This window comes from Schistocerca cancellata, chromosome 10 (genome assembly GCF_023864275.1).
Source record: "Schistocerca cancellata isolate TAMUIC-IGC-003103 chromosome 10, iqSchCanc2.1, whole genome shotgun sequence".
In the NCBI taxonomy this organism is placed as follows: domain Eukaryota; kingdom Metazoa; phylum Arthropoda; class Insecta; order Orthoptera; family Acrididae; genus Schistocerca; species Schistocerca cancellata.
The window spans coordinates 100466759-100475174 of NC_064635.1; the positions used below are offsets into that span (position 1 = coordinate 100466759).

At 42.5% G+C, this 8416-nt stretch overlaps 1 non-coding gene across 1 annotated transcript; it reads right to left on the reverse strand.

The window, feature by feature from the left end:
- Positions 1–7605: 7605 nt before the first annotated feature.
- LOC126107008 (U4 spliceosomal RNA) lies at positions 7606–7746 on the reverse strand. Its single transcript, XR_007523439.1, has one exon. It is a non-coding gene; the product is annotated as a U4 spliceosomal RNA (small nuclear RNA).
- Positions 7747–8416: the final 670 nt, after the last annotated feature.

The following is an 8416-nucleotide window of genomic DNA, read 5'->3' on the forward strand; positions in this document are numbered from 1 at the left end:
TGTATTTCTTTCCCCCATTCCTGTCAATTGTTCCCTTATGCTCTCCCTAAAACTCTGTACAACCTCTGGTTCTTTCAGTTTATCCAGGTCCCATCTCCTTAAATTCCCACCTTTTTGCAGTTTCTTCAGTTTTAATCTACAGGTCATAACCAATAGATTGTGGTCAGAGTCCACATCTGCCCCTGGAAATGTCTTACAATTTAAAACCTGGTTCCTAAATCTCTGTCTTACCATTATATAATCTATCTGATACCTTTTAGTATCTCCAGGGTTCTTCCATGTATACAACCTTCTATCATGATTCTTAAACCAAGTGTTAGCTATAATTAAATTGTGCTCTGTGCAAAATTCTACCAGGCGGCTTCCTCATTCATTTCTTAGCCCCAATCCATATTCACCTACTACGTTTCCTTCTCTCCCTTCTCCTACACTCGAATTCCAGTCACCCATGACTATTAAATTTTCGTCTCCCTTCACTATCTGAATAATTTCTTTTATATCATCATACATTTCTTCAATTTCTTCGTCATCTGCAGAGCTAGTTGGCATATAAACTTGTACTACTGTAGTAGGCGTGGGTTTCGTGTCTATCTTGGCCACAATAATGCGTTCACTGTGCTGTTTGTAGTAGCTTACCCGCTTTCCTATTTTCCTATTCATTATTAAACCTACTACTGCATTGCCCCTATTTGACTTTGTGTTTATAACCCTGTAGTCACCTGACCAGAAGTCTTGTTCCTCCTGCCACCGAACTTCACTAATTCCCACTATATCTAACTTTAACCTATCCATTTCCCTTTTTAAATTTTCTAACCTACCTGCCCGATTAAGGGATCTGACATTCCACGCTCCGATCCGTAGGACGCCAGTTTTCTTTCTCCTGTTAACGACATCCTCTTGAGTAGTCCCCGCCCGGAGATCCGAATGGGGGACTATTTTACCTCCGGAATATTTTACCCAAGAGGACGCCATCATCATTTAATCATACAGTAAAGCTGCATGCCCTCGGGAAAGATTACGGCCGTAGTTTCCCCTTGCTTTCAGCCGTTCGCAGTACCAGCACAGCACAGCAGTACAAGGCCAGATCAGTCAATCATCCAGACTGTTGCCCTTGCAACTACTGAAAAGGCTGCTGCCCCTCTTCAGGAACCAAACGTTTGTCTGGCCTCTCAACAGATACCCCTCCGTTGTGGTTGTACCTACGGTACGGCCATCTGTATCGCTGAGGCACGCAAGCCTCCCCACCAACGGCAAGGTCCACGGTTCATGGGGGGGGGGTCTCCTTATACTGAACACGAATTTACGCATTTCACACCATCTCCCCGCTGACACTGACCAGAGGCAATCGCTTTACTATTACTGCAAGATTCTAGTGAAACTCGGTAGAAGTCTTTTACTTCATTATTTGCGATTGACAAGCGAAATGGAAGTAGGATACAGAAATAAGACTTACTGCTGGTCGTAGAATCAGATCAGGGTGTGGATCAGGTACTACTCAGACAAGAATATTGCTGTCTTTCATAACATTTGCGGACTGGAACTTCCCACTTTCTTGTCTTCAGCGGTATGGAGCAGTTTAAAGAGCCGTACCACCACATAAGACAGAATTACTGAAGTGTGCAATCGCTACTTTCTTAGATTTCTCAAACTTTCAAGTACAGTAATTAATAACTTTACAGCTAAATATTTGTGTAAGTTTTCAAAAAGTTTCTACAACGTTACTAGGTACACGTGATGTTTTTACCGTGTGCTCTAACGTCAGAAACATGAAATTCCCTACCAAGGTTAACATGAAAGAAACGCTCATATTTCCCTTTTTTTCGTAATCATTAATATTGAACTAAAATTCTACTACCATTTGCAAAGCTCAATTGGGAGCATGCCTCAAAGTTTGGAGTACATTTTATTGTGTTTCCATTCATTGTGATGCAGGAAGGCTTCCAAGTTTAAAAGTTTATCAAGTAACCCCAAAAGACGGTAGCATTTTTCTGTACAGCGAGTCTATGATATATATGCACGACCACACATGCTCCCCGGTGCACGAAGGACATCCTAACATCATCATAAATGGACCCAGTACAAGTTTGTTCGAACAGTTTCAAATTTGTTGTACAGTGTGAGTCACTAACTATTGCCACCAAGAATAACTCCGAAAGTGTGATAGGAGCAGAAAAAGTTGCATGGGACAACGGGGGCCATAATATGATGTTGGTTTTTTGTTGCTTGATGGGGTCACTTCAGAGGCATGAAGGTCAACTTTGTTTTTATAAATGGGATACTATAGTTTGGTACCAATTTTCTGATAGCGACTATCGAGACGAATCCAGTGATGTGTAACAGTAAGGTCTTTGAATGTCAACGAAGATCAAAAAGGTGGCATGAACGTCCATTTACAGAAAGTGTTCGGAGTGATGACCACTGGTATCAACGCAGTGCTGCAATCTTCTTATCCTGGATTGAGTGGTATTCCTTATAACCTCGGCCCTTATCGAAGCACTTAAGGGCCAAAGAAACTGGTACACCTGCCTAATATCTTGTAGGGCCCCCGCGAGCACGCCGAAATGTCGCAACATGACGCGGCATGGATTCGAGTTATGTCTGAAGTAATGCGGAAGGGAATTGACGTCATGGATTCTGCAGGGCTGTCCATAAATCCGCAAGGCTACGACAAGGTGGAGATCTCTTCTGAACAGTACGTTGCAGGGCATCCTTGATATGCTCAATAATGTTCATATCTGGGGAGTTTGGTGGCCAGCGGAAGAGTTTACAGCAGGGCTTCACAACATAAGTGCTTGCGGAGCAAGCTGTGAGCAGCAAGGCGCGAGCACGGAACAGTGCGAGCACGCTACCCCCACTACCGGACCAGAGCGGAGAGTGGGGAGAGTCACGTGAGGCACACAACAGCTGCCGTCAGTCAATGTAAATCCGCGGCCACCTGCAGGGATATCACTCACGAATTATTACTGCGACAAATGAAACAAGTAAAGGAGAATGTACACGTGCCACATAATTTTATTAGCTTAGTGGGAGACCAAGAGATGAATACACTAAGCAGATTCAGAAGGATGTAGGTTGCAGTAGGTACTGGGAGATGAAGAAGCTTGCACAGGATAGAGTAGCATGGAGAGCTGCATCAGACCAGTCTCGGGACTGAAGACCACAACAACAACAACAGTGTATGCCTCTACATTCGTATTAATTTGTGAATTGTTACACAATAAAAGGTGTCACTGAAGTGTGGTATTCTCGGTTATCTTGTACTTTTTGCCCTTTACAATTGCGTCTATGTTCGGAGTAATTGTTCTTGTGCATTGTAGGCGGAGCGTGCAGTTTAAATTTCGATCAGACAATGCGTTTCTCATGCGCGTCTTGTTACATTTCATTGCAGAGAACAGTTCACAAACATACGTGGAACCCAACATTGATATTATTGTAGCCGCCAGTGTGCAAACGAGGAAATCTATCCTGAGGGAAGTGTCTGTAGAATTCCAAAATGTTTTTCTTGTTCTGAAAGTTGTCTCTGTATTCTCTGTCACACTGCAGGTCAATAATTTCTAGTTGCAGCTCAGGACGAATCTCTTCAATATTCGCTGAATATGGAGAGGAGAACAGATAAAAATCACTGTCTAGTGCTGTCAGATCTTGAAAGCTTTGATCAAATTCTTCCTTAAGGGCAACTAAACTATGTGAATAACGTTCACAATCTTTGTGAACATCTTGCATGGATGATAATTTAGGAAAATGAGCTAGATTTCCTGTTTCCAGCTGACTCACCCAAAGTGTCACTTTCATTTTAAAAGCTCGTATTCGATCTATGAAATGAGTAATTAGCAGATCTTTACCTTGTAGGGAAATGTTTAAAGCATTCAGATGGCTAATTAAATCTGCTAAGAACGCGAGATCACATTTCCATGAAGGCTCTTTCAATTCAGGAACACACATGTTTTTTTTTATTTCCATGAACATATTTATCTCATCTAATAGGCAAAAAAATTCGATTTAATAATTCGCCACGACTAAGCCAGCGGACCTCGCTGTAACAAGGCAGGCTTTCTACATCCTCAAGAAAGCTTTTAAATTGCCTGTGTTGTAGCCCATGCTTCCTTATATAATTGGTTGTACGAACAACAAGACTCATCACATTTTTAGAGTGATACTCTTTGCACATAAGTTTTCCTGATGGATCACACAGTGAACGCCCCTTATTCATTCGGCACGGTCAGTTTTTGCATTTTCTCCTTCAACAGCGCAACGAAACCTGATGTTTTCCCTGTCATCGCTGGTGCACCGTCTGTGGACACTGAAGCTAAATAATTCCACGACAATCCTATATTTTCAACACTAGTTAAAATATCACCTCCGGTTGTAGTGTTCTTCATGGCTACTACATCGAGGAGCTCCTCCCTCACCTGAAGATCTCTATTAACACCTCTAATAAATATGCCAAGCTGCGCTGTTCCAGTGATATCAACACTTTCGTCCAGAGCTAGAGAATACGCCATAAAATCTTTACAGATATTTGCAAGCTGGCTCTGGACGTCGTCTGTCATGTCCTGTATGCGACGCATAATGGTCATGTTAGATAATGGCACAATCCGAAACTGTTCAACTTGAGATGGACACAAATGTTCCGCTTTAGCTACCATTCATTCTTTTATTAAATCGCTATCAGTGAAGGGGCGCAGGGATTTTGCTAAAAGCAAAGCAATTTTGTAACTCACTCTGAGAGCTGCTTCAGTTGATTTTTCTTCGCCGTCCAGATCTTCTTCGGATAGCTTCCTTTTAAGTTTAATAACTTCCTGTGCACGATATGGTCCATCACATTATCCACTTCCGTAGTCTTTCGCGTGGTACGACATATAATGTCGCTGCAATTTAAATTTCCTGAAAGAATTCAGCGTTTTGTGACATACTAAACATTTTGCAACACCCTCTTTTTCTGTAAACAGATACAATTCCTCCCAATGGGTGTTGAACTTCGAAAGCATGGTTGGGGTTACACAACGGCGACTTGACATGATTCTTAACCAGCGGAGCGAGTATTAGAGCTGATCGTAGTACTTTAAACGTTACACAGTCGGCGCGAATTCAATAGGCAAGCTGCGGCCCTATACAAACGTGCGCGCGCATTTCCCCTCCCTCCCTACTCCTCCCCCTTGCACCTGCTCGCGAGCACGTGCCTGAGCAGACTCGAGTACTCGCGCTCAAAACCGGCCAGTTGTTAAGCCCTGGTTTAGAGACTCACAAGAGTGTTTCTGGAACAACCCTGTAGCAATTCTGGACGTGTGGGATGTCCCGTTGTCCTGCTGGAATTGTTCACGTCCGTCGGAATGCACACTAAACATGAATGGGCCCAGGTGATCAGACAGGATGCTTGCGTACGTGTCACCTATCAGAGTTGCATCTAGACATATCAAGGGACCCATGTCACTGCAACAGCACACGTCCCACACCATTACAGAGCCTCCACCATCTTGAACAGTTCCCTGCTGACATGAGGTTGTCTCCATACCTGTACACGTCCATCCGCTCGATACAATTTGAAACGAGACTCGTCCGACCAGGCAACATGTTTTCAGTCATCACAGTCCAATGTCGGTGTGACGGGCCAAGGTAAGGTGCAAAGTCTTGTGTGGTGCAGTCATCAAGGGTACGCGAATGGGTCTTCGGCTCCAAAAGCACATATGGATGATGCTTCGTTGAATTGTTCGCCCACTGACACTTATTGATGGCCCAGCATTGAAATCTGCAGCAATTTGCGGAAGAGTTGCACTTCTGTCACGTTGAACAATTCTCTTCAATCGTCGTTGGTCCCATTCTTGCTGGATCTTTTTCCGGCCGCAGCGATGCCGGAGATTTGGTGTTTTACCTGATTCCAGATATTTACGGTACACTCGTGGAATGGTTGTACGGGAAAAATCCCCACTTCATCGCTATCTCGGAGATGCTGTGTCCCATCGCTCGTGCGCCGACTATAACGCTACGTTCAAATTCACTTAAATCTTGATAATCTGCCATTGTAGCAGCAGTAACCGATCTTGTATAGGTGTTGCCGATCGCAGCGGCGTATTCTTCTGTTTAAAAAGTAAATTATGACTGACTGCGTGCTCCGATGATAGAATTCAGTTAAATCCTGATAATCTGCCATTGTAGTTGCAGTAACCGATCTATCATCTTATATAGGCGTTGCCGATCGCAGCGCCGTATTTTGCCTGTTTAAAAATTAAATTATGACTGACTGCGTGCTCCGATGATAGAATTCTAGTAAATGAGGTCGGGTGTAAAGTTACAGTCGTATTCAACATGCTGCCCCTTTCCTTGTGAGCAATCGCTGACGCTCATGAACGCAAGCGCAGGCACAAAAATTGTAGAATGAACGCGAGTTGGGTATTCGTATTTACACTTTGCTCATTGTTCAAGCAGTGTGGTATGTATATATTTCTTTGCTCCGCAATTTGTGCTGCGTTTATTGTGATGAGAAAGGCCACAAAAGAAAACACAATGTGGCTATGTGTAAAACTGTATCAAAACAACAGAGATACGACAAACGAAAAGTGATGGCGACGTTTAGTTTCCAAATTTCAGATGTAATTCACTGCGATATTGTATATTTACTCCTTAGGGAACTGCAACGATAAGGCTGGCCATAACAATTCGCTAGCTAGCAACCGGCGACTTATACAGGGTGTTCGGAAATTTCCGTTACAAACTTCTAGGACTTGTAGAGAGGAGTGAGTATATAATATTTTGAATAGGAACTCATGTCTCAGTTCAGATGTGTTACGCGTCTGTTGAGAGAAAAAGAGAAGTTGCATGTCCTGGTATGCAGTAGGGTAGACAAATTGACGCGCACTACGTCACACAGTCACCTGATCTAATGCATTAGTGCTGTTCTGTACGTACAGTACGCTGGGTCTTTTTTTGTTTTGGAATAATGTAAACACATAATGTTGAAGTGTTAATACACTTAAGTGATAAATGGCTGTTTCGTTATGTTTCCATTTGAATTAATAACTAATAATTGTACTGCGTTACACCTAATTCAGTTCTTCAAGCAAAAGTGCATGAGTTAAAACATCTGAATGGAAACCATTGTACCGACATTGGTTCCTGTTCAAAATTTCCCTGTATACGAGGTGGACCTATTTAATACGTTTCTCGAAATAAAGCATCTCAGTGATTATTCCTGGAATAGAAATACTTACGTGAGGCGCCAAGTCGTTCTGTAAAGGTTATTTCATGGTATTTTATTTTATAAAACGTTGTTTAGTTATTAACGTCCTCGTACCCATCAAATGCGGTAATGCCACAGACTCCAGTCTCTACTAGAACGGAGGCCCTTACGCACGGCCTACATTTAGAGGAAATAACGCATACACAAATGCGCATGCGTAGTTGAGCTGTTGGAAATGAATACGTACGCGCAACGTCGAACAGAAAAAAGGCTTCGTTTGGACGCATCTTAAACGGCAACATATTAGAAAGAAATGAACCCAAATCATTTCTTTTAAGCGTTTCCACATGGCGATAAGTCGTAATAACTATTAGTAGCCGCAGTATTTCATTTTTGCATGGTGCAAGACATATGTTTGAGTTACATTTATACTCCCGGAGGAGTGTGCAAAAATTGCCGTAGCGGACGGTATTTCACGTCCACTAGGCGGGGTATTGGTAAAAGTTTTCAACTAGCAATAATCGCACCTCGGATAAACCTCATTGGTTACGATATTGCCACTGCGCAAAGGTAATCAAAGTCTACTGCTGTCCACTACTTATGACCTAAGGCAATACCTATTTTTGACGAGTACAGTATTCAGAAATTTGTTGGATATATGCAACGAGGATTATAAAACCATCTCAGCTCGTAAGCTTTTGGAAAAAAATCGTTTTTAATTTACTAAAATGAAATTTTAGTTTGTAAACAATAAACTATAAGGGAATGAATAGAGACCAATGTTGCTGAGGTGTGTCCTGCCATCTGGTGTAGCAAACTGTAGTGTTGCAGTCGTGATTCAGTGACAGTACGGAAGAGGCGCTTGCGTCATTTCCCGGCATTCAACGGGTTTAGAAAACTATCGTCCGCTGGAATGCATGAACATCTTGTATTTTTAATTAATATGTTATTGATGGTGTGTGGAATTATGACAAAGATCGTTATAGTCAGTGGTGCGTCTGGGCTTACAGTGTCATGCTGTTAATTTGCTCCCAGTAACTAATGTATTGGCTGGTTCATTTGAGGTTAGGGCGCTCACACCGAAGTTATTAGCGCCCAATTAATTTAGCATCGGACACACGTTTCCCGATTCATTATCGCTACTCTCGCACATAATGTGATTAGTTTAAGAAGCTGGTGTAGTAAATTAAGTCACTATGAATATATTCATTTTCAGCCGCAATAGTGTTAATTATGTTGGTA